We start from the raw sequence: 26,536 nt of genomic DNA, 5'->3' as shown, positions 1-26,536 counted from the left end.
TTCAGATCAAGGTCATACCACTAGTAGGAAATCAGAGCCATGATTAAACTGAAATGTGTGATTGATTACAAAGGTTTTGTTTTTCTTTTCCCCACCAAAACAGGTTTATTATAAATTGGATGCAAGAGAGAAGAAAGTGAATTGAATTTGGAGATCCTGAAATAGCTTTAAATGTCTGAAGCTGAACTCTGCCTTTCTCTTCTCTTATTATATTGCTTTAATATTATATCCTTATATATTGAAAATATGAACTATAAACTCACACTGCATCTAACAGTATTATTAATAAGGCATTTGCAAATACAATAAAAAAGACTAGAGGCAAACTGCTGACAAGTGCAATGCACATATGAGCAGACTGCTACAATGGAAAGTATCTCAGGACTAAGGAGGCAGCATCCAGAATGCTCTGTCAATGGTGGTTGCCATGGTGTTCAGAACTGGCGTTTTGTTTGCGTTAAGAACAACAGTAAATTGCTTAATAGACTAATAGACAAATAATAAAAAGGCCTTAATTTTTTAACAGTGATCATAGTAGGTGGGGTAGCAATGCCCAAGAGCATTCTAGTTTCATTCATTTCAATAAGTTTATTTATTTATTTATTTATTTTTATTTTTTGTATTTTTCTGAAGCTGGAAACGGGGAGAGAGTCAGACAGACTCCTGCATGCGCCTGACCGGGATCCACCCGGCACATCCACCAGGGGCGATGCTCTGCCCACCAGGGGGCTATGCTCTGCCCCTCCAGGGCGCCACTCTGCCGTGACCAGAGCCACTCTAGCGCCTGGGGCAGAGGCCAAGGAGCCATCCCCAGCGCCCGGGCCATCCCTGCTCCAATGGAGCCTCGGCTGCGGGAGGGGAAGAGAGAGACAGAGAGGAAGGAGGGGAGGGTGGAGAAGCAAATGGACGCCTCTCTTATGTGCCCTGGCCGGGAATCGAACCCGGGTCCCCCACACACCAGGCCGACGCTCCACCACTGAGCCAACCAGCCAGGGCCAATAAGTTTATTTTTTATGTTCAGTTTAAAATATTACCCCCAAAGGTGGTCATTTCAGGTTTAAAAATGGTCATGAGTATCAGCATATCTCCCCAATATCATAAAGATTATTAAATAGCCAAAATCCTTATATTCTAATTATTCTTCAAATTAAGTACAAATTTAAGAGATAATATTGGTGCCTAATAGCTGCCCATGGGTTTGCCTTCAGTCATAAATTCTAATAAGATGACCACCTTTAGACCTAAGGACATACATATTCTGTAATACATCTTTCTTATTTAAAATGTCCATCTGGGCCTGACCAGGCAGTGGCACAGTGGATAGAGTATTGACCTGGGATTCTGAGGACCCAGGTTCGAAACCCTGAGGTCGCTGCACAGGCTCACCAGCTTGAGCACAGAGTCACTGGTTTGAGATGGGATTAGAGACATGACCCCAAGGTCACTGGCTTGAGCCCAAAGATTGCTGGCTTGAGCAAGAGGTCACTGGCTTGGCTGGAGCCCCAGGCGAAGGCACATATGAGAAAGCAATCAATGAACTATTAAAGTACTGCAACCACAAGCTGATGCTTCTCATCTCTCTCCCTTCCTGTCTGTCTCTCTGTCTCTCTCTCTCTCAAATAAATAAATAAATAAATAAATAAATAAATAAAATGTCCATTTGGGATCTCAGAAAACCTTCAGATGTTTAGGTAAAAAAGACCTGTTTATTGGTTAACCAAAGATATGTAAGAATGAAAGGCTAAACAAGCAGCTGTCAATTTCTAAAATTGCTAGCTACTCATTCCTTATTAATGTTGTCTTATTGTACTAAAATCTTCAATACAGGTTTTAAATATAAATTTTAAATGTTCAAAACTACTACACAGCTACTGTTTTACTTTCAACTTAGCATGCATTTGTGGAGAATTTGAAGTATGCAATGTTGTTGGGCAGATAAAATATATTATGCTCACTTTGTTAAAGATGGTGCTGCCCACGTGGAAGCCTGTCGTCCAGGTGATGATATTAGTTGCCCTTCTTGCTTGAGATGGGCGTGATTATGTTAATATGTGTTGGGGGAAGGCTTTCTCGCCAAAAGGTTTTAAAAGGAAGAGAGATCACATTATTCTGGGGGAAGAGTGATTGTGTTCTAGGAGGGCAGAAAGCAGGGAGGAGAGCAGACCAAGGCCACATGGAGGAGAGGAGAGGCAGCCAAGATGGTGGAGTGCTGAAGGAGAAGCCAGTTAGTGCAGAGTTTGTGCAAGGAGAAGGAGATGGGGAACAGAGGTGAATAAGGCTGGTGAACTAGAAAACTTTGATTCTAGGAAATTCGGATAAGTCAGTGGCTTTGTGAGCACTGAATGAGGGGATTTTGGAGCCCAGTGTGTGATTTTACTTGCCTGCCAGGTGCAAGCTAGGATTAAAGGTAATGGCCCACCAGTTCTTGGCTCCATTGTTTCATTACCGTCTGTCCGAATCCAATGCGAACCTGCATGGGCTAGGCAGCTGTGATGGTGGCTGTGGCTACTGGCTTTACAAATGTAATGTGAGATTATGATTTGTAATACTACAATGACCAACATGTACCTATTATTAAAATGATGGCATAAGGAGCAAAAATTTATTCTCTATCATTCTTTTGGTTGGTCTAATAATTATATTGATTCCACTGTTACAGATGGAACTGGAGCTGATAGAATTAAAAAACAGACTGACAGGAGAAAACTAAATTTAATTACCATATTTTTTGCTCCATAAGACACACCTGACCATAAGACACACCTAGGGTTTTAAGGAGGAAAATAAGAAAAAAAAAAATCTGAACCAAATAGTGTGTTAAAATATTTAATAAAATACCATATTTTTCGCATGGGCATTTTCCTCTCCACTTTTTGGGGAAAAAAAAGTGTGTCTTTTGTAGTGAAAAATATGGTATATATGTACAGGGGCCTCATAGATATGGGATTGGAGGGCAAATTGGGCAGTGGAGGCTTACATAACATCCTGAGCTGAGAAATGGGACCCCAGACTGGGCTTCAAAGGGGAGAAGGGTTATTCACAGGAGGGTAGAAGAGATGGTTTGGTCATTAGAAGTCTGTCCTGACATACACAAAGATCATTCAGATAAAAAGTTATCTCTGGAAATAACTCTCTTTCTGGGGCAGGCCCCTTATTCAAATTCCTTTAGGTCAGATGTCCCCAAACTCTTTACACAGGGGGGCAGTTCACTGTCTCTCAGACTGTTGGAGGGCCAGACTATAAAAAAAAACTATGAACAAATCCCTATGCACACTGCACATATCTTATTTTAAAGTACAAAAACAAAATGGGAACAAATACAATATTTAAAATAAAGAACAAGTAAATTTAAATCAACAAACTGACCAGTATTTCAACAGGAACTATGGGCCTGCTTTTGTCTAATGAGATGGTCAATGTCCAGTTCCATATTTGTCACTGCTAGCTGTAACAAGTGATATGATGCGCTTCCAGAGCCATGACGCGTGCGTTCCGCGTCACCAGAAGTAGTACTGTACGTGAGTGACGCTGCACTTTGTGTCACTGACCACCAATGAAAGAGGTGCCCCTTCTGGAAGTGCAGTGGGGGCCGGATAAATGGCCTCAGGGGCCGCATGCAACCCGCAGGCCATAGTTTGGGGACCCCTGCTTTAGGTAGTTAAAGAAGAGGTAGAAGTTTTTATTTATTTTATTTTTTTATTTTTTGTATTTTTCTGAAGTTGGAAACGGGGAGGCAGTCAGACAGACTCCCGCATGCACCCAAGCGGGATCCACCCGGCATGCCCATCAGGGGGCGATGCTCTGCCCATCTGGGGCGTTGCTCTGTTGCAACCAGAGCCAATCTAGCGCCTGAGGCAGAGGCCACAGAGCCATCCTCAGCGCCCGGGCCAACTTTGCTCCAATGGAGCCTTGGCTGCGGGAGGGGAAGAGAGAGACAGAGAGGAAGGAGAGGGGAAGGGGTGGAGAAGCAGATGGGCACTTCTCCTGTGTGCCCTGGCCGGGAATCAAATCCGGGACCCCTGCATGCCAGGCTGATACTCTACCACTGAGCCAACCGGCCAGGGCGGTAGAAGTTTTTATTGAATCTGCTAGATCTTCAATGCCTTCAGCTCAACCTATCACATGCCAAAGTGGTCTATTTTGGGGAGGTTTGTTTGAACCCTTTCAATGGTAAAACAAAAAGCTTAGAGTAGGGTCATATTTATATATATTAGCAATCTTATATAAGTAGATAGTAAAATTGAATAAAATATGTATTAAATATTTATAAAAATTCATGGAGAATTTTAATTTTTGTAAATAATAATTCCTTTTGTTTCTCTTAATGGCCAAGTAGTTCTTTGACACTTCACTACTTACTGGTATCTTTATTCCAAAGAGTACAAAAACAATGAACAAAAGAAAAACCCTAATTAATGACTAGTTGGTGGATATTATCTGTAATTACCTTTGTCCAATGACTAGCCAATGTAAGTTAAAATTAAAAGCTAAAGTAGATTAAAGTTTCAGCATTTGAAAATTTGTTATCAAATGTTTTCTCTACACTTTAAGTTTTCTGTTCTCATGTATACAGGAAAGCTTCCTACACAAATGTTACTGAAAAACTGGCTCTTAAGGCTGGCTAAATAAACTTCAATTTTAAGCAAAAAGTTCTATTTAAACTTTATAAAGAATAAAATGTCTCGTGTGCACTTGAAACACAAACTGAAGCATGCGTAACTAGTGGCCTTCATTCACCCTTTTACTCACTATCAACAATCTGCATTTCTTTCTGCCCTGGAGAAACTGAACAGTAAAATGGTCTTAATACTAATATGTTAATATTCAAAGAGTTAAAACTTCAACCACAACATTTTTTTCTTTTCCTTCTCTCCATTCTTCCCCTGATTCTCTCTCTCTCTCTCTCTCTCTCTCTCTCTCTCTCTCTCTCATACACACCTCTCTTAAAGAATTATTTGTGTTCTAAACTATATGATTAGGCTGACCAGGCAGTGGCGCAGTGGATAGAGCATCGGACTGGGATACAGAGGATCCAGGTTCAAGACCCCGAGGTCGCCAGCTTGAGTGCAGGCTCATTTGGCTTGAGGAAAAGCCCACCAGCTTGAACCCAAGGTCGCTGGCTCCAGCAAGGGGTTACTCAGTCTGCTGAAGCCCGTGGTCAAGGCACATATGAGAAAGCAACCAATGAAAAACTAAGGTGTTGCAACGCGCAATGAAAAACTAATGATTGATGCTTCTCATCTCTCTCTGTTCCTGTCTGTCTCTGTCTATCCCTCTCTCTGACTCACTCTCTGTCTCTGTAAAAAATAAATAAAAATTAAACTATATGATTATTTGGCACATACTATCTTCATAAAACTTACTAAGTATACATCTTCAAACTTAACTCCAGTTACTTTACGTTAATCTCTTTATACAAGGATTGGCAATATAAATGAACACAGATGGTCTCACAGATCAAAGTTTACACATACCGTATTTTTCACTCCATAAGACACACCTAGGGTTTTAAGGAGGAAAATAAGAAAAAAAATATTCTGAACCAAATGGTGAGTTAAAATATTTAATAAAATACTGTTATTTTTTGCTCCATAAGATGCACGGGCATTTTCCCCTCAACTTTTGGGGGGGAAAAGTGAGTCTTATGGAGCGAAAAATATGGTAAGTCCTATATTAGTCAATTGTAGGTAATTGTTCTAGTATGGTATTACAGCTATCAGTAATTCAATGTTGCTTTAGAAAGTATTTTTTTTAAAAATGTTAGGATAACATCTTACTGATAATATTTCATTCCTTACCACTTAATCACACAAGCTGCTCCTGCTCTTTTTATTATTAATATATTTGGAGAAGTGGTCTTTAACTTTACAACACTACAGAATACTGAGAGAGCAGTAAGCAAATTACAGGTAGTTTTTCTTTGCCCCAGGGCAACTGAACAGAAGCACAATGAAGAAAATGGGTCTGAGATTAGATAATAATAAAGCCTCCTATGTGGTAGCAGGAAGGCTGAAACCTCCAACCAGGGAACAGGCTGAGAGCGAGTGACAGGAGTCTGGTAGGACACTACAATGTCCACAGCACCACTTCCTACCCCAGAGCCCTTATCTGAGATGACTTCTCATAGACTTCTGGGTCAGTAACCAAAAAATAAAACCTTTACAGATAAATATCAAACATTTCCTTTTTTTTTTTTTTTTTTTTTCAGAGATAGAGAGTCAGAGAGAGGGATAGATAAGGACAGACAGACAGACAGACAGGAACGGAGAGAGATGAGAAGCATCAATCAGTTTTTCGTTGCGATACCTTAGTTGTTCATTGCTTGCTTTCTCATATATGCCTTGACCATGGGGCTACAGCAGACAGAGTAACCCCTTGCTCAAGCCAGTGACTTTAGGTCCTAGCTTTGCTCAAACCAGATGAGCCCACACTCAAGCTGGAGACCTCGGGGTCTCGAACCTGGGTCCTCCGCATCCCAGTCCAACGCTCTATCCACTGCGCCACCGCCTGGTCAGGCCAAACATTTCATTTTAATCTCTAAGTATTTCCCTCTCCTAAATCTATTTCCTCTAAAGAAAACAGCTTCTTGGCATTGAAAAGCAATAATGTAGAATTCTGTATTCAATGAATCAGAAAACATGTCCTTACCCAGTACCTGTCATTGACAGGGTATGGTGTTAGAAAAAAATAAAGCAAATGCTGAATACAAAGCAATGTTACTACAAAGATAATAAGGTAAAAGAGACATTCACATTAAATATACAGTTTTTTCATTTCTGGTTTGTTTTTGTTTTTTTTTACCACAAATAGCACATGTATGAACTCTTAAAATTCAGAAATTAGAATAAATTCAAAGTGAAACAACTTCCTCTTGGTTTTAACGGTCAATAAAGAAATATATATGCCCTGCCTAGGCAGCTGAGATGGTTAGAGCAGTGGTCCCCAACCTTTTTTGGGCCACGGACCGGTTTAATGTCAGAAAATATTTTCACGGACCGGCCTTTAGGGTGGGATGGATAAATGTATCACGTGACCAAGACAAGTGTCAAGAGTGAGTCTTAGACGGATGTAACAGAGGGAATCTGGTCATTTAAAAAAAATAAAACATCGTTCAGACTTAAATATAAATAAAACGGAAATAATGTAAGTTATTTATTCTTTCTCTGCGGACTGGTACCAAATGGCCCACAGACCGGTACCAGTCTGCGGACTGGGGGTTGGGGACCACTGGGTTAGAGCATTGTCCTGATATGACAAAGTTGCAGGTTTGATCCTGGATGAGGGCACATATAAAAATCAACCAACGAATGCATAAATAAGTGGAATAACAAATCAATATTTCTCTCTCCCTCTCCCCCTCCCTTATTCTCTCTCTGAAATAAATAAATAAAATTTTTTGGGAAAAAAGGAGGAAATATATAAATTTAAAATAAATAAGTCCTTCAAGCTTTTTCTGAATATAGGTTTATTAGTTATTTTGGTGGTTGCTAAGCAACATTCCCTTCTGTAGGTCTAAAGTACTATACATAAAATTAGCAGGTTTTCAGAAGAAAGAAAAACTGAATGTAAAATTAGGAAATTGCATTTGAAAAGCAAAAAGGGAAAAGCAATAACTTGTTAACCAGGCTGTAAGAGAAGTTTAATGACTTTTGCAGTAGTGGTTGAACGTTTTGTTTTCCACTACTACCACATGAGGTGGTACTTTAGCACACTGGTATTTAAATAGTGATCATTACAGCCTATTTTGCATATTTCAAATTAAATCAGATCAGGATACTCCAATTACTGCTACTAACAGTGACCTCTACAGCTCTCTTTCTCCAATAGTTATTTTCCCCAAATCCCTAGTTTCAAGGTATGCCAGAACCCTGGTTTGTACTTAATTTATTTTTTTTACTTAATGTAACATGAAATTAGAAAAGCTACAGCTTCATGACTTTGCTTAAACTACTAGATCCCTGAAAAATTTGTTCTTTAATGTCAATATTGTGCAATAACTCTTTTTACAGATATTACTATATCAACTCAATGAGCAAAGAGGAGGGAGGCTGTTTAATTTATTAGGTATAATAATGGAAATTTTTTAAAAAGGAAAAAGGCAAGTAACTGAAAGGAAAATTACTGTAGAATTTCACTGTTGTGAGGAAGAAAAGATAGGAAGTGGAATACAGGTCTATTATTTTGAGGACTCAAGGAAAATTCCCCACCCAAGCTTTCATCTCTCCTCTTCCTCATTTTAAATATCATGTCTGTTGGGCAGATAAAATGTATTATGCTCACTTTGTTAAAGATGACACAAGGAGGCCGTCGCCCAGGTGATATTAATGTGTGTTGGGGGCAGGCAGGATTGTTGTAACCTGGGGCTTGGTTTTGGGATTAAGCCTTTCCCACCCTTTTTGATGTGGGGTGGTACAATCCAATCATGCCTCAGAGAAGTGACTTTGTATTAGAGACTTCCCTGTTTTGTATATTGGATTAAAGGTTTTGAATCTACACTATAAAATAGGGGTAGGACGGGGGCTTGCTCTTGGTTCCTGAGATTATCATTAGAAGAGAGAGCAGAGGAGAGCAGAGAAAGGCCACGTGGAGGAGGCCAGGAGAAGCAGCCAAGATGGCGGAGTGCTGAGTGAGATGCCAGTTTGTGTAGAGTTTGTATCTGGGATAAGGAAGGAGATGGGGAACAGAGGTGAATAAGTCTGGTGAGCTAGAAACCTTTGATTCTAGGAAACTCGGATAAGTCAGTAGCTTTGTGAGCACTGAATGTGACTGGCTTTTGGAGCCCAGTGTGTATTTTTTACTTGCCCGCCGGGTGCAAGCTAGAATTAAAGACTATGGCCCCTCAGATTTTGGCTCCGCTGTTTCTTTACCGACTGTCCGAATCCAATGTGAACCTGCATGGACTGGGCTGCTCTGATGGTGGCCCTGGCCCTGGCTGCTGGCTTTACAATGTCGCAAGTTGGTAAATGGTCTAGTATTGAAACTGCCAATCCCCTATTCACATGCCAATTCCTCCCTGAGTTTACCTAAAGTCCACACTTAGCAAAGCTTACTGCAAAGTGAGGGCCAGCTTTAACAAATGAGCCCCGGAAAAGAACCTGGAAGTGTGAGAAATATCTTATCTTCACGAAGAAAGTTCCACTGCTTGGGTTGTAATCACGCCTTGTGCTGGTTCTGCAGCCAGTCACTGTACTGAGGCAGCTTCTTATTTTATTTTAAAACAACACAGGACTGAATGACTGGTTCAGTTCTGGCTTAACAGTCCATGAGTCCACTTTGAAGCATTATGTGGATGAGAACTATTATCTATGGAAGAATCAATTTGTAAACCTGCTCATTCAGACACAATACCAGCAGAGGCTCTTTTTAGTGCTTTCTCTTGTTTGTTTTCCCATAGTGGTTAAACTGCCCAGACCAAACTCAAGAATCCATTGTGAAAATCTGGTTGACAGAATAAAAGGCCAAATATAAACAAGAGTCTGTAATGATACACATGGTTAAGATAAAAAGTTTTAATGGCTTTCATTTTGTTCTCGAGACCTACCAGAATTAAACTTGAGTAGACACTACAAATTCTAGAACTCTTTTCATTGAGTTAGAGAGTCAAAAATAGAAAAGTTTCTCAACCTTGGCACTATTAACATTTTGAGATGAGTAATTTTATTTTTGTAGGGAGCTGTCCTATGTATTTAAAGATATTTTGCACCATCACTGGCCTCTGCATGATAGATACTAGTAATATCTATCCCTTAACATTGTGACAACCTAGAATTTTCCAGACATTGCCAAATGACCCCTGGGAGCAAAACTGCCCTGAGTTGAAAACCATGGATATATAGTAACTTAAAATTATGGGGAGGTTTAAAAAAAAATCCCAAATTGACCTCTAGCCATTAGATTTTTAAAAATAGTTTGTTTTCAGATGCTGCTGATATTGTCTCAGATCCTACTGAAAATTATCACTAAATGAGTCATTAATATCTGTGAACTCTTTTTACTTTGACGAGGTCTTGGCCTCATAGATTACAATTAGAACACTTATTTTTTTCTGGTTATTTTTTACTTTAAACTAACATGGTTTCAAGTGTGACAACCAGAACATTTAAATATTCTTTTTGTTTTTTAGTTTTATTGATATGTAACTGACAGAAACTGTATATATTCAAGGTATACAACTTGATGTTTTGATATTAAATATTCTTAAAATTATAAAATCACAAATCAGTTGGTGAGCAATACCTTTTGGTGTCTGTGAAGCCAGTATCCACGGCCATCACAGCCGCCTGGCCCATGCAGGTTTGCATTGGATTCGGACAGACGGTAATGAAACAACAGAGCCACAAACTGGTGAGCCATTATCTGTAATCCTAGCTTGCACCCGGCGGGCAAGTAAAAACACACACTGGGCTCCAAAATCCTCTCATTCAGTGCTCACAAAGCTACTGACTTATCCGAGCTTCCTAGAATCAAAGGTTTCTAGCTCACTAGCCTCATTCTCCTTTGTTCTCCATCTCTTTCTCTCTACACAAACTCTGCACTAACTGGCTTCTCGTTCAGCACTCCACCATCTTGGCTGCCTCTCCTCTTCTCCACGTGGCCTTACTCTGCTCTCCAACCTGCTCTATGCTGTAATGCTAATCTCAGGAACAGAGAGAGCAAGCTCCTGGTCTGCCCCACTTTATAGTTGCAGAAATCAAAACCTTTAATCCAATATATACACAAATTAGGGAAGTCTCTAATAAAAAGTCATTTATTTGAGGCATGATGGGATTGCACCACGCCACATCAAAAAGGGTGGGAAAGGCTTAGTTCTAAAACCAAGCCCCAGGCTACAAGAATCCTGCCTGCCCACAGCCCGCCCCCAACACACATTAATATCACCTGGGCAACGGGCTTCCACATGGGCAGCACCATCTTTAACAAGGTGAGCATAATATATTTTAATCTGCCCAACAGTGTCTCATCGTTATAGGTATTGGTGTATAAGTATTAAACCTTTGAGTAGTGAGTTTTTTTCATGCTCGCTAACCCCTGGGAGTGCATTTCTTTTTTCCAAAAATAAAATAAAACAGTTTTATTAACTTAAAATCATGTTTGTTTGATAATCAACATATGGAAACAAGAAGAACATACATTTGCCTTTTTTTAATGTTGCCTTACACATGTACGATCGTACTCTGGATGGTCAGGAGGCATGAGGATGTACAGGAACATTTGTACTATTGAAAGAGTTAATTATTTATATGCTAGAATATATTTTATTTGACTTCATCAATCAGTTTTATAAAGTAGCATCCATGAATCTGAGAGACAAGAGGGTTAAAAGGGTTTCACATTCTTATGTTTCTGAAGGGGATCAGAACACGCCAACGCAAAATATGCCACTTTGACAGAAGGATTCTTTTGAGCTAAAGGCAACTGAGAAGCAGCAGACATTGGAGGAGTTCTCTGCTCTTGCTTTCTGCCCAAAGCAGGGCATAAACTTCTCCTTTGTAAAAGCAATTTCCATTTGGGAAGGTACCCCCTCTACAACCCCTATCTACCATTACTCCCCCATCCATTTCCCAGTCACCTTCCCAGACTTGACACTCCAGCAGCCCCAAGCGCCTTCTCCTTTTAGTCACCTTTCGACAACTTACTGCCCTTTGTTAAAATGATACATAAGTCCCCAGCTCTAATTGCCTTTTTGGGTTTTCACTTCCATTCTATGAAGTCTCCATTTATGTAAAAATATTAACATCAATAAAAAAATTGCCTTTTCTACTGTTAATCTTCCCTTCTGTCAAGTTTAATTCATAGGTCCCCAAGAACCAAATCTGAGAGAATAAAGTCATCCCTTCTAGATTTCTAATTCATAATTTATTAATGAACTTATCAAAAGATGACAATTACATTTATTCACAAATACAAAACACCGTGGGTTCATAGAGCATTACATGGCCCTTAGAGATGTTCATCTGGCTACTGGTTTACAGATGAAAAAAACAAAATGTGGTGCTTGAGCAACTGAAAAAGAACTAATTCACATTGTTTTAAAATGAAGGGAAGATGAAAGAGAAAAAGAGACCTTAGAAGGAAGAAGAAACACAGCCAAGAGGAAGAAAAGTAATCCCTTTGGTGGGGTGTGGCAGGGTGTGACAAGCCAGAGCCTCAGAAGTTCTGATTTCAGTCCTGGGAACCCACAGAGAACAGGACTAGAGAAGTAGTGTAGCTTGCAGCTCTGAACAGTTAGTGTTTCAGGTCTAGGGGAGACCCGTGAAAGCAGGTGACAGTGGCAGACAGAGCCCCCTCGGCAGTGTGGACAGGAACCCCGGGCCTTGGGTCGGTGTGTTGTACCACTGGATTAACTGGACTTGGTGGGGTTTGGGGTGGGAAGAAGTGTGTGTTGCGTCTATTTGAAACTCTTATATTTGGAAAGTTTTTCTTATGGTTTATCCTGAGCTTTTAAATTTAAAGGTATAAATTTAGAAATGTAATAAGTAAAACAGAAATAAAAGGTAGATTCAGTAAGAGAAAACATGGTAGTTGACCTTTGGCTGATTCTGTATGTTTTAAGTTGTATTTTAAATCTGTCCAAGTATTCCAATGCAAAATTATTCAGTTAATCTGAAAGCATTTGGATGGAAATAGGACTACATATTATTTTAAATTAAGAACACAAATTAATTTTCCACTTAAACTGGCCACTTAATGAGTGCTATGCTCTGTTAGTAAAAACAAAGATGGGTCATGTCATGAACATCAATCAATTCATCAGTAAAAATAGGTTTAAAAACAATTCAAACAGGAAAAGGTGGTTGATGCAACTTCACTTTTTCAAATCATATTTCAGTAAAATTCAAGAGAACATGCCGTTAGTGTGCAGTTAGTGCAGAACAGAGCACTAAACATTAGGGTACCAGAATGACACACACTCAAGGAACCCAGACTTTATCAACAGGCCATAGGAAGAAAATGAAAGACATTTCCACACATAATAAAAATAAATGTGTAAATTTTTTGTTTCCCCTAAAAACACAAATACCTTTTTATTCTAGTCTGTTTTAAAATGTTTTTCATTTGAGCCTTTGTTTTTACAGCTTTTAAAAGCCCTTCTTTCTCAAGAGCCTGTATCTTTTTGTTTAACAGGTTCAGAAAACAAGGCCCATAGAAGGGAAAGGAATGCTTACTTTAAGATTCTATAACGGGGATATAAATTACAGCACAGGGAATATAGTCGATAATATTGTAACAACTCTGAATGATGCCAGGTGGTCACTGGAAATATCAGGGGAAACACTTTGTAAAGTATATGACTGTCTAATCACTATGCTGTGTACCTGAAACCAATACAAACTCATATTGAATGTAAACAAATGGAAAAATAAAATTTAAAGATTATATGAAATTACAGGTGGCATTTAGAGTCACATGAAGTAAGAGATGGATAGGCCCTCTGGAGTCCTCTAACTCAACTGCTCATGTCCAAGGCCCTAGAGAGCGCTGTTCAGTAGTGCAGTTAAGATGACTCAGCTCTCTTGACTCTTAAGCCAGGGTCCTAATGGATGCCAAGGCCTGTGCTGCCTCCGGCAGTGTATAGGACACCGTCGCTCCCAGTCTTCCACAGAGCACCTAGGTCTAAAGAAAGTGGAAATAAACTTCCTGCAGCACCTTTTAGACTGGAGAAGTTCTAGAACCTGAACGGGGCCATCAGAGCCGTCCATGGTTCAGACTGCTGTAAAATCTCAAAACGGAGATGGATGATTCTCTACAACTGAAACATGTGACCCAGGGTCAATGCTAACATGACACCCGACACTTAATATAAAATCAGGCTGTCCTCAAGATATGATTTTAGGTTACTTATTCTCCTTTTTGAGAATATCCAGCCTTCAAAAGGGTTGGCATAGGAGAAGAAGAGGCAACATTTAAAAAAGCACTTTAAAAAAAGCATTTACATTGAGTATTGCAATCAGAATTTTTAATAGGCAAGAAGTTTTATTTCAAATTCACCGGTGGAATCTATAAATATATCGCTCATTTCCTGGTTGCTCAGGCCATTAAGGGCCTATTTCCTGAGCTGAAACTAGCTAATGGAAAAATATTTAGAATAGTAATCATCTAGTGAGATAGACATTTGGCATCTATTTGCCCAAAACATATTCTTGGTGATAATTCCCTTGTGTAATTTATACAGTTTCTAAAGGAATAATCTCACTTTTTACAATGAAAGGTCTTTGCTAGGAAACCATGGTAAGGTTCACCCTTTTTCAATCCCCAATGTTTTAAGAAAAACTAAATTTACTTCCTACTTTCTCTCAAGAGGAGTCATAAGGCGTAGCATGAAAAACAGCCTGGTAAATAAGTAATAACAGTGAAAGAGTCTGTCTCACTGGCCATTCAGTTGGCCAAAGATTTAGATGAGGTTGTTCTAGTTTCAACGTGCTCACCAGAGATATTCACATCTTCTGACACATTTCTCTCTCTCCCAAAAGTATTCGCCATGTGAAACCCTGTCACATCTATTACTGGATGTATAAAAGAAGAAAAGATATTTCTCAGTGTTGATTTGATGACTATTTTGTATCCCAGTGTGCAAATTTAATTATATGTGAATGTTAAGCTAGGCAAGAAGGGAGAGGTGACCAAGGTCTTCATCAACTCTGTTTTGCAATGAAGGTGCAATTAGCAGGTGGGAATAAATAGCTGCAGGAGTAGAAATCTTTGAAATGAATTACTGGGCCAAATAGAAGGAGTATTATCTTGGAGGATAGGAAGCAATTAGATCCTTCAACCCCTCTCATACCTCAAGCATATCAAATGCCCTCACTCCCTCTACAAATCTCCTAACATGCTAATCTACTCCAATTGCCTGGTCACATATGGCAGCAAATGTATTCAATATATAAAACAAAGGTGAGGAAGGAAATGAATGAGAATGAAATTAGGTCCTTGGTATCATCTTGAAAGTAAATTTATATCTTTTAATGTGATGCTGGCTGCTGAAATAGTTAAATCACAGAATACTGGTGATTTAAAATAATATAAGTTTATTTTTGGTTCATAGGAAGTTCAGCTGGCAAGAGGATGGAGTTGGGGGTTTCTGAACTATGCTGTCATTTAGAACTCAGAGTGACGAAGATTCTATCATTTTCAACATGTTGTTTGCAAGGTCACTTTGGATGCCAATACCCAGATAGTGTAAGAGATAGAGTGCGTGGAAGGTATATGGGAAAATTAAAAAAACAAAACAAAACACAAAAAACAGCCTGAATAAACAAAGAAATGCATATCACTTTTACTTTCATTCCCCTGCCGGAACTCAGTCATATGACTATACTTAACTGCAAAGGAGTCTGGGAAATGTAGTCTAGGAGGAAGAAAAGAAACTAGTTTTGGTGAATTATTAGGCAATCTCTGCCACAGTGTCTTTCCCAGAATATTATCCTTTATTTGCAAACACACTCAGCTTTTGCATCCCAGGGATGTAAATTTAAATGTATTTATTGCAATTAAATTCTACTACTTAACAGATTTTTCTTTCAATAAAATTTACTATAAAATGGATATCACCTGTAAAAGGTAAATTTGCATTATCATTACACACTGGCTTATTTGAAGATGAATTCAGCTACATAACAATATTTTTATATCACTTTAAATTTTATTGCCTTTACTGTACTATCTTTAGAGTGGCTCTCTATTTTTATATTTTCTCAATCTATTATTTCTCATGGAAGTCAGATAATCTTAGAAAACCCTTCAAAAGACTTGCACTGTACTTAAGATAAAAGAACAGATCCTAAGCGAGGCCTGTGAACTTGGACAAGAATGTGGCACCCACTTCCTCCCCGGCCTTGCTGAGCAGTCAGCTCCCCGAGACCACCAGCCGCCTCTCCGCCTGAGGGCTCTCTGGCCTAATATTTTCTCTGTTCTCAGGGTTTTTATATCTTTCTTTTTACCATGAAGTATATTTTCACATAAAAGAAGGTAACCGACATACATGCCTCCCTCTCACTCCAGCACCAAAGCTGGAAAGCAATGACCACCATGGAGGGATGGGCTTCCCCCATTCACCTGACAGAGAAGCCACTTACAGGTCCTAGTGTTGTCTCTGTCTCCTGAATGAGGCCTCTTAAAGCCCAAGATCTAGGCCACCAAGGGCTGGCAAATGCCCAAAGAACAAATACAGTTTTAGAATTCACTTAAATCTCAGGATTCAGCTTTTCATGGAATTTCTGACTTCTAAATTTTTTCCTTCTTCTCCCACTAACTCAGCCATATATTTAAAAATATTCTAAAATGCTTTTATCCAGAACTTTGTGATGTTCTGTACCAGGGCTGTTTACACTGAGACCTAGACTACTGTTCTGCCAGCAACATGAGGCTCTACAGCGCACTGTGCTGTCCTCAGCTCCCGGCTCCTGCAAACCTGACAATCCGACAGCCGGTGCTGCCTATGGGAAGTTTTCCCCACCCCCTTTCCCGAACTAGATGAGCCTCTTGCTATTTTCTCTCTTGTAGCACACTTCTCTTTTCCTTTGTAACCCTGATCACAACTTTGGATTACACATAGGTCTGTGTTATCTGGGACTTCCATTATCCAGTAAGCTCCAAGGGGACAGGGACCTTGTCTGCTGAGATTCTTACTGAACAGAGCACCTGGCATAGTGCCAGGACACAACAGCCACACAAGAAATCTTAAGTACTTATTAAGTAAAAGAATGACTGATTGAAATTTAAAACAACCATAGGGAGTCAGAGTAATTTTAAAATCTATAAGTGACCAATACATACTGGCAATACTAAACTTTTAAATATGACTGTCTTCAAAAACTGCAGTATGGGATAAGATTAATACAAAAAAGTGGTGAGCAGAAGAGAGGCAGTGTAGCACAGACTCTGGAACCAGACTACCAGAATTCAGCTCTTGGCTGTTCACTTGCCAACCAAGGGGCTGTTCTTAGAGACCTGGACATACTGTACCTGTTCTGGCCTGTAAAATCCGCCACTAAGAGTACTTCGTGATGCCAAGGTGGCGATTCAATGGCAACCATGCCAGGCATCCAAGGATGCAGCATATCACTGTGGTGGGGACTGTTATCACTGCAACATCAATGTTAACCAGTGGTGCCTTCAAACAAAAATGGCAATTTGCATAGACCCAGAAGGGAAATCTGTTAGAATGACAAGCTGTAGAAGGGGCCTTGGGCTGTAGCTGTGCCAGCACAAGGCAGGAGCACATGACACACCCTGAGAGAGGCAGGGAGGAGCTAGCTCGCTGGGCGTCACCAGCCAGCAGACAAGACTGACTCAGGGGTCAGGGGAGGCGGGGCTACTGGAGCCCCCATGGGTCTGCCATTGCCTTTCGCAAGTGCTCAGGGCACGCAGTTCATTGGACCCATCACCCACTCTCTGGAGGAAGGACGGCTTTGGGTCTGATGCCAGGCTCTGTTCACTGAAGACAGTTGGGAGCCTCTGCCAAGCAGGCAAGATTAAGCTGTGCGCCCTCTGACAGCAGTGAGTTTCTCGGGCAGTGAAGGCAGTTCCATCCAGGGTAGTGGTTTTCCTGACAACTGTAGTGCTCTCTACTCATGGATTCTATTTTTAAAAGACAAAATACTAATCTTCCTCATTTTCTTAGTTCCTTTTTGTTGAAAGCGTTTTTCTCTAAATATGAAGATGATATTACACAATCTCGTCTCCTGTGCCATTCCCTACCCCTAGATCGGGATCCATCTACAATAAAGCCATTAGAGTTGGTATCTGGTGATATTGCACTGCCTACGGGTCTGATTATTTTATAAGAAATAATGTTTTACCCTTTTTTAGTAGCTGTAACTCTAGTTCTTTTTTAATCACCCTGAGACCATCTACCACAGCCCTCATGAAAAATTTACATTAAGATGATTTGAACTGTATCACCTATACTAAGACTCTAAAGTTACATCTGTTGGGTAGAAATGACCAAAGCTGAATGCTGATATGACATGAGTGAGGAGAGATCAGATGTGGCTGGTCAGCCCAGCAGACAACTCCGATAACATGAGCAGAGGAAACTAGAGAAGGCAAACACCGAAGCCAGAGAGACCGGCTGGTCGCAGCGGCCCGGCCCAGCAATGCCAGCGGCATCAAACTACGGCTGCTAAGGCTCTAAGAGAGTCCCCTTAGTCTGACAATTTTCTGGAAATATTTTCCCTTACAGAGGTAAGGTCTGCAATCTGACCTCTTAAACAATGGACATCCTAAAATCTGTTGAAATATTTTAGAATAAAAGGTTTCATGTAAATAATTTTAGAAAGTAAATGAAGTCCTTATGTCCCATATGGTATTCAAATTATGTTACTGCTTAAGATACTTTTTCTATTACAATAAAATACAGAATTTCTTCCATCAATGGATGTCATGCTAAGATATAACTTAGTTACTTGCTCAGCTCACTGCCTCTCTTTTCCTAAAGGAGGGGGTCAGGGAGGTTGTGGCTTGTATAAGATGTGATCCACTACACACGCAGGACTCTAAGGACGCTAAAGCAATAAGACCGTAGCAGAACAGGGCACATAAGGTAAATCAGAACTTTTAACAAGCTAATCTGCACGCCAGAGGAAATTCCTTGCCAACCCAGTGGGCTGATGGAAGTGGAGGGTAAAGCTGTGAAGACTAGGATCTTTTTATGTAATCTAGGGGTTTAGGAGAAAATGGGAAAGAGTAGGTGTGCAGACAAACAGCATACTGTCACGTGTAGCATCCCCTGGAGACACAGCTATGGACTGCCTGGTAAGTCTCTTTAGAAGAAATTGGCAATCTGTTGACTATGACAATAAAGACATTGTCATGAGCAGAACTGTGTGCCCCCAAAATTCATATGTTGTAGCCTAATTCCCAGTACCTTGGAATGTAAGTGTATCTGGAGACAGGGCCTTGACAGAGATAATTAAGTTAAAACAGGGTCATTAGGATGGTTCCTAATCCAATATGGCCAGCAGCCTTTTAAGAAGAGATGAGGACATTTGACACACAGAGGGAAGGCAGTGAGAAACAGTGAGAGAAGGTGGCCACCTGCAAGACAAGGAGAGAAGTCTGAGAAGAAACCAAACCTGTAGACACTTTGACCTTGAACTTTTCATCTACAGAATTGTGAGAAAATAAATGTCTGCAGTCGACAGCCCTGGAAACTAACACAGACATGAGATTGGGGGTAAACGTGAGACCCAGGAAAAAAAAGGACTGTGTACCTAGGAGCCAACTTAGTGAGAAACTCATTAAGCAGTAAGAGCTAGGAGGAAGGGCAGTGATGCTCAGGGTGAGGGATAACAGAGGTAATGTGGTACATGAGAAAGAATGAAATGCTGCATAGAACATACTGATAATGCGTTGAACCTGTGTCACAGTGAGACGCTTAAGCATCCCCTGGCCGCAAACACGTAACAGAACACTGAGTTTTACCACCTCTTTCTGGGGTTTGTACCTGAGATTCTCTCCAATAATAACAACAACATCAACAACAGGTATTTGAAAGACACTATATAAACTACATATTGTAGCAATTTGGGTAGGAAGTGGTACAGGCAGGGAAAAGGAAAAATTCTAGACATTCTAGATAAAAGAACAGCTCTCTCCCACAGGCGGTAGCAGTAGAAAGTCCCCAAGCCAGACGAAATGACAACAAGAAAAGATTGCCCATTTAATCACAATTCTCAACTACGGCAAGAAATATTTTCCACTCAGCAGTTTGTTTGCCTTTAAGTAGAGATTCAGAAAATGTGACAAAACAGCAGTTGGAGATATGTGAATAACACTTAAAATTTTTCACTCTCTGTTTTAGCTTGCTATTCCTAGGGTAAAAGGGGGGGAGGAGACAAAAAGGTATAATAACAAAATATGAGTTCTCCAGTGTCTTAATGAGATTCAGTTATTTGACAGCTGTACGTTAAATGGGCACATAAGTTGGAGACACAGGAACAACTAAGTAAACGTGACAATTCTAATCCATACTTCCGATTGTGGAGGTGTGGCATGGGACACAGCCCTCGTGGAAGTGTTACAAATCCTAACCCTCAGGACCAATGGTCCAGCCTTCCTAATCTAGTCTAAACACCCGAGACATTTGCATATATTTTTAACACTACCTAAAAAATTAAATTATTCCTAATGAGGGGCAATAGGGCAGAGAGAAACATTATTTCTATTTTCTTGCCCTAGTCAGATTCCCAGACACAATCGGTGAAACACACCTCACTATCATCTTTAATATGAATTCAAACAGTAAAAAAAAGAAAAAAATCAAATAACTGTGGATTTCATAAATAGCTGAGAGGAAAATATTTATTTCCACTGCTTCCCAACAGTGAAGATGAGTTTGAACTTTATTCTCCAACACAGACACACATGAATCACAACAGCTGGGTAAAAGGTAATTGGCAAAACACTGCAGAAAGGTATATAAAATATGAACACTCCCATTGGAGGGCACAGTCATTAGTCTTTCTAAGGTCTCAGAAAACTGCTGAGAGTGAGTTTGTTGCAGGGGAAATACTTCAAGTTTGAAGGGAGGGGAACTTCCGGTTGGAAGAGCAGGCCTGAAGCATTCTCTGTGTCAGTTTTATGTGGTACCAAGTGTGCAATGCATGTAAGGGCATAATGCTTCATTCCTATGATTTATTCTTTGTTTTTCTCAAAGAAAACAAAAACAAAAAAAAACCCAGAGAGAGACCCATATAAAAATCAATTTTTGTGTCGGTTTTCCTGTGGGGTAAAAAAATTTAATGATTTATATGGGTTTGTTCATGAGACAACAGCCAGGTTCATCTATCAAGTTATTTTTTAAATGTCTACATGGCTTTCTCCTTAGTAACAGGAAGAAAGCGGCTGGCAGAGTGGATGTGATGATAGGACACAATGGCAGACGCAAATAAAGGAGACAAGGTATCCTAGCTGAGCAGGGACAGCTGAAAAAGCCTAGCTTTCTGAGTGTGGAGGTTCCATGCCAGGTATCCGGAGCTTGGGCCTGTTTCTCCGTGTGTCACTGATGGCCCAGAGATGTCCAGCATCTCCACATTCCCTGAGCATTCCCACAACGCATGGTTTGTGACAGGCCAGACCAAATTGTATGAATGCCTGTTTTGTGGAAAAACAAAACCAGTGCCCCAAATCTGAGGTGCACTGAGGATTATAAATGCTAATAAAAGTCTCCAAGGAAAAAATAGGCAAATGTTTTAATATAGAAGCTACCTCATTATCAATTTGTTAATTATCACATCTCTGTATCCTATGACATAAAAACCATTTCCTTGGCAGATTATGACACTTTAAACCAAATATTCTCAACTGTGGTTGTCAATGTCAAGGTCTTTACAGGAATAGAACATGAGACATGGTCTCATTAAAAATGACCCCACTGCAGCCCTGGCCGGTTGGCTCAGCGGTAGAGCGTTGGCCTAGCGTGCGGAGGACCCGGGTTCGATTCCCGGCCAGGGCACACAGGAGAAGCGCCCATTTGCTTCTCCACCCCTCCGCCGCGCTTTCCTCTCTGTCTCTCTCTTCCCCTCCCGCAGCCAAGGTTCCACTGGAGCAAAGATGGCCCGGGCGCTGGGGATGGCTCTGTGGCCTCTGCCTCAGGCGCTAGAGTGGCTCTGGTCGCCAACATGGCGACGCCCCGGAGGGGCAGAGCATCGCCCCCTGGTGGGCAGAGCGTCGCCCCATGGTGAGCGTGCCGGGTGGATCCCGGTCGGGCGCATGCGGGAGTCTGTCTGACTGTCTCTCCCTGTTTCCAGCTTCAGAAAAATGAAAAAAAAAAAAAAAAAAAAAAAAAAAAAAAAAAAAAAAAAAAAAAAAGACCCCACTGTTATATTGAGTGGGACACACTTGGATTCATGTTAACACAATAAATTAAAATTAATAAAAAATTTAAAAATAAAATAAAATAAAAATGACCCCTCTGCATGGTACACAGAAGGGCCCACAGTGTGGATGCGAGGGCCAACAAAAGCTCCTATGTGGCCTCATTGCTGATTTTAAGACAGCCTCTATTTGGGAGTTACATTCTTGCTTACACACACAGCAAAAAAGCCAGCAATAAACAGCAAGCAGCATGAAGAAACTAGAGGAAAATTAAACACAAATGTTCTTTATAGTTTTGCTCTAGTGTGAAAGTTACTTTCAAACAGTTAAGTTCTAAGCCCTGGTTGCAAATATAAAGGTCTTAGGGGAAAAAATAGTAATTTCTAGGTAAACAAATTTGCCATCTCCCATTAAAAACATGACTGTGAGAGGCAAGATCAAAGTGTATGAATCCACTTTCCACTATCGTTTTCAGCACTTAAAGACTCATGTTTCCCATCCTCTGAAAACCCACCTCCACCCCATGTCTACAACCTCGCCTCCTGGCTGCTCCATCCATCTTGCTGGCCGTCTCTTCCATCCCCCATCTTCTCCCCAGAAGAACCTTCTTAGAGGAGCCGATTCCTTTTTCTGTCTCCATTTACTCACCTTCCACTTATTCCTTGAATCACTGGCTTTTACAATTCATCACTCCACTAAACCATTCTCAATAAGGCCATTAAGGACATCTTTATCATTAACTGTTGCATAGTGACCACTCTCCACCCCTCAGGACCCTACATATCCTCTAAGCATTATTGATACTTTTCAACTTCTTCCTTCTTAAAGACAGCTACCGTTCCTCTTCGTGTTCATGCTCACACACACTGGGTTTCTAAATCCTGCCTTCTCAGTTTGGCAGCAGCTGCTATTGCTCAGCCCACCTTCTCTGTGCTACTGCAGCTACCCTCCACTCTGGTTTCTGCTCCTTGTGAGAATTCATTCATCCATGGCTTCAATACTGATGACATCTAAATGTCTTTCAGCGCAGGTCTCACTTCGATATCCCCTTGCCTACTTGATATTTCCATGTACTTGGATATGAAGTTGTGGACATACACCACAAACTTAATATGTCTAACACTTAACTCATAATCTTCCATCCTTGTAATTTCTCATTTCTTTGCCTGTTCCTGTTCACAGTATGATTACTACCAAGTTGCCTAAGAATCCTGAATGTCATCACTGACTCTCTTTCCAGGCCCCAGTGCTCATATCTAATCACTAAGATCTGTTGATTCTCAAGTATCTCTGGAATCTGTCCACACCTCTCTAGCCCGTAACAAATGCTCTGGTCATTCCAACCACCTGGATTACCGCAACTGTCCCTGAACTAGTCTGTCACCAATATCTAATCTTATCACTTTTGATCCATTCTCCACCCAGCAGCCAGAGTATCCTCACTAAAACATAATCTGATTACTTCTGTCTCCTATTCAAAACCCCTTCATGCTCCCTACTGCCATTGGATAAAATTCAGATTGCTCACCATGGCTTCCATGGCTCTGTCCCAGCTGCTTGGCTGCCGTTGACTTCTCTCATCTTCTATTTGTCCCTCATTCCAGTCATGGCCTCTAGTTTAGGTCTTGGCCAGCTCCAGATTCTCTTACCTCTGGGCCTCTGCTTTGTCTTTGCTTGGAACTCCTTCTGCCTGGCTTCGCACACTGCTTAACTCCTGCCTACCCTGAGATCTCACCTTAACCCTTACTTCCTCTGAGACGTCCCCTGCGTGGGTCCCAGCACTCAACAGGCACTTGGTGAATGACTTTTCTTTCCTAATTCCCTTGTTTCAGTTTGTCAGATTTTGCAGTTTTGATTTTGCTCAAGCTATTTACATATAAAATATAAATGAAATGGGTTAATTTATATTTTAAAATATTATTTTATAAAGAGCTTCTGACAGAATTTTTTTTCTTTTCTTTTCTTTTTTAGAGAAGAGAGACAGAGAGAAGGGGGGTAGGAGCAAGAAGCATCAACTCCCATATGTGCCTTGACTAGGCAAGCCCAAGGTTTTGAACCAGTGACCTCAGCGTTCTAGGTCGATGTTTGATCCACTGAGCCACCACAGGTCAGGGCTGACAGAATTATTTTGAATGATGTGATGAATTTTGTTACTCAAGGGGCCCATCATAAATATGCCATCTGCAACATTATTCAAATAAAAATCAATTTAAAATAAGAAAAAGACTTGTTTCTCATACTTTGGAGTGTAGGTTTACATGTCCATAGGACCAAAGCGTATACAGATGTTTACTCTTCTACTTCCCCTTTTCATTTTTATGAGAGAAATGCCAGCTATATGAACTCCATTATGATTAAAAGATTCAAATTTTAGTATTTCATCATTTACATACATAGCACCTATTTGAACTATAAGAAGGCATGAAATATTAAATCATATGCAATGTCTAATACCTGATGATTTTTGACCAACAAGAACGATAATTTCACCTGACCAGGCAGTGGCGCAATGGATAGAAGTATCAGACTAGAATGTGGAGGACGCAGGTTTGAAACACTGAGGTCACCACCTTGAGCCCAAAGTTGCTGGCTTGAGCAAGGGGTCACTCGGTCTGTTGTGGCCTCCTGGTCAAGGCACATATGAGAAAGCAATCAATGAACAACTAAGGTGCTGCAATGAAGAATTGATGCTTCTCATCTCTCTCCCTTCCTGTCTGTCTGTCCCTATCTGTCCCTCTCTCTGTCTCTGTCACAAAAAAAAGAATGATAATTTTATCAATTCAACCTAATACAATATAAGTAGTATTGAATAAAAATATATAGGAAAAAAGCAATCAGACCAATAATAATTATAAAAGTTATGTGTATATGCACTTGAATATATATAGGTATCCCATCTATGAATTCTTATGCTCTATAGAAATATAATTTGCTTATTAACAAGTTTCAGATTGTCCTACAATAGAGAGGCTTATATGTTTGAGTCACTGAGTTCCCTTAAGAACCAATGAAAGCTCTATATTGTCTCACCAGGAAAAACAAAATGTTTATAGCCTTATACAAAGAAATTCAAATTTCTACTGGTGCAAAGAACATGAAACCAAGATCCAAGTTTAAGAAGCTAAGCAACAGAGGAATTTTTAACTACAACGTAATAATTGAATAATGATATTCAACAAAAGCTGGTCCCCTGGGAAAGTACAGGACATGTATGTATTAAGACTTAAGTAACCAAATGACTTTTCAAAAAGGCTGATAGGTAAACACATTTTCTAACTGTAGCCTGGCTGAAACCATAGGAACTGAAGGAGATAGAATAATTTAAAATCATGTTAGTTAAATTAGAAAATAAATAGTAAAAGATATTCCTGATATTGATCTAATCTAACACAATTTATTAATATATTCTGTTGGTACACTCAGAAATAAACTACATGCAGAGCTAACAAGTTCATTTCCACCTGCAACTAATGCATATATTTTAAAACCAGTCAGTTCACTGAAATCACTGATGACCTAGTTCCTTAAAATTAGAGGAAGTAATTAATTTTGTTGGATAATTAAATGAGAACATGTTTATTTGAAGAAAATACAACCATATACAAATACTAACTTTGAGGTATTAAAATACAAACGCATTTTTATTACTTTTGACAGAAATTCTATCTTTAACCTTAAACAGGTTGTAGATAATTATGAGTTCAACTTTTCTGCCTATCCCACGCCTGCAATCACCTGTGCCCGTGAACACTTTGTCTACCACAAAATCTTGGTCTGTGACTCCATCATTTCATACAATTCCAGCTGCCAGCATGCACAGCTATGATGATGGCATGATGACTCATGTCCTCAGCACACTCCCACGGCCATTATTCAGTGGCCCTGCATCCTCCCGCCCTCACAGGTGGCATCTGCTGGGAATGGGACAGGGTAGGGAGGTGTCAACAGTGGGAGAGGCCTCAGTATTTTTTCAAAACTGCAAGTCACCGTGAAATTGATTTAATAGGCTGTAACTAGGTTTTTGGTTTGGGTATTTTTCTTGGGGGAAGGAGAAAAGTGTAAAATGAAATAGAATACAATACAATGAAAAAAGAAACATCAGAGTGCATCATATATTGTAAGGGCATTTTACAATATATTGTAAGGGCATCTCTTCAGACATGTATGTGTATTTCCATGTATATATGTATGGTCAAGGTCTCAACAGAAAAGCTATTAAAAATGCAGGTCTCAGTTAAAAAAACCCACAAAACTTAAAGCTTAAGGTTGGACAACTATGTTCTGGTCCAAGCACAACCCCGAATACTGTACTACTGATGTGTTCCTTCGCTCAGTTTCACCACACAACTGCCTCACAGTCCTATGCTATGGCTTAAACTAATGTCCTGTGATACAAAATCAATCCACAAAAATCTGTTGCGTTTCCAATCATGAACTTTAAGAACAAGAAATTTAAAAATTTACAATGGCACTGAAAGTAATAAAATAATTTGGAGGTGAAAGAGCTGTACACCGAAAACTATAAAATACTGATGAAAAATACTAAAGAAAATATAAATAAATTGAAAGATATATCATGCTCATGAATTAGACCAGTGGTTCTCAACCTTTCTAATGCCATGACCCCACAATACAGTTCCTCATGTTGCGGTGACTCCAAACCAAAAAATAATTTTGGTGGCTACTTCATAACTGTAATTTTGCTACAGTTATAATTCGG

General features: G+C 40.0%; 1 protein-coding gene across 3 annotated transcripts in view; it reads right to left on the bottom strand.

Annotated features, from left to right (window-relative positions):
- The window catches only part of RABGAP1L (RAB GTPase activating protein 1 like), a 603,348-nt gene that overhangs the window by 77,932 nt on the left and 498,880 nt on the right, over positions 1-26,536 (bottom strand). The gene's annotated exons all lie outside the window — the stretch shown is intronic.

The sequence above is a fragment of the Saccopteryx bilineata genome, chromosome 2, assembly GCF_036850765.1.
Source record: "Saccopteryx bilineata isolate mSacBil1 chromosome 2, mSacBil1_pri_phased_curated, whole genome shotgun sequence".
Lineage (NCBI taxonomy): Eukaryota > Metazoa > Chordata > Mammalia > Chiroptera > Emballonuridae > Saccopteryx > Saccopteryx bilineata.
Note: the sequence above shows the minus strand (reverse complement) of the source record. Positions and strands in the feature narration are given on the sequence as shown.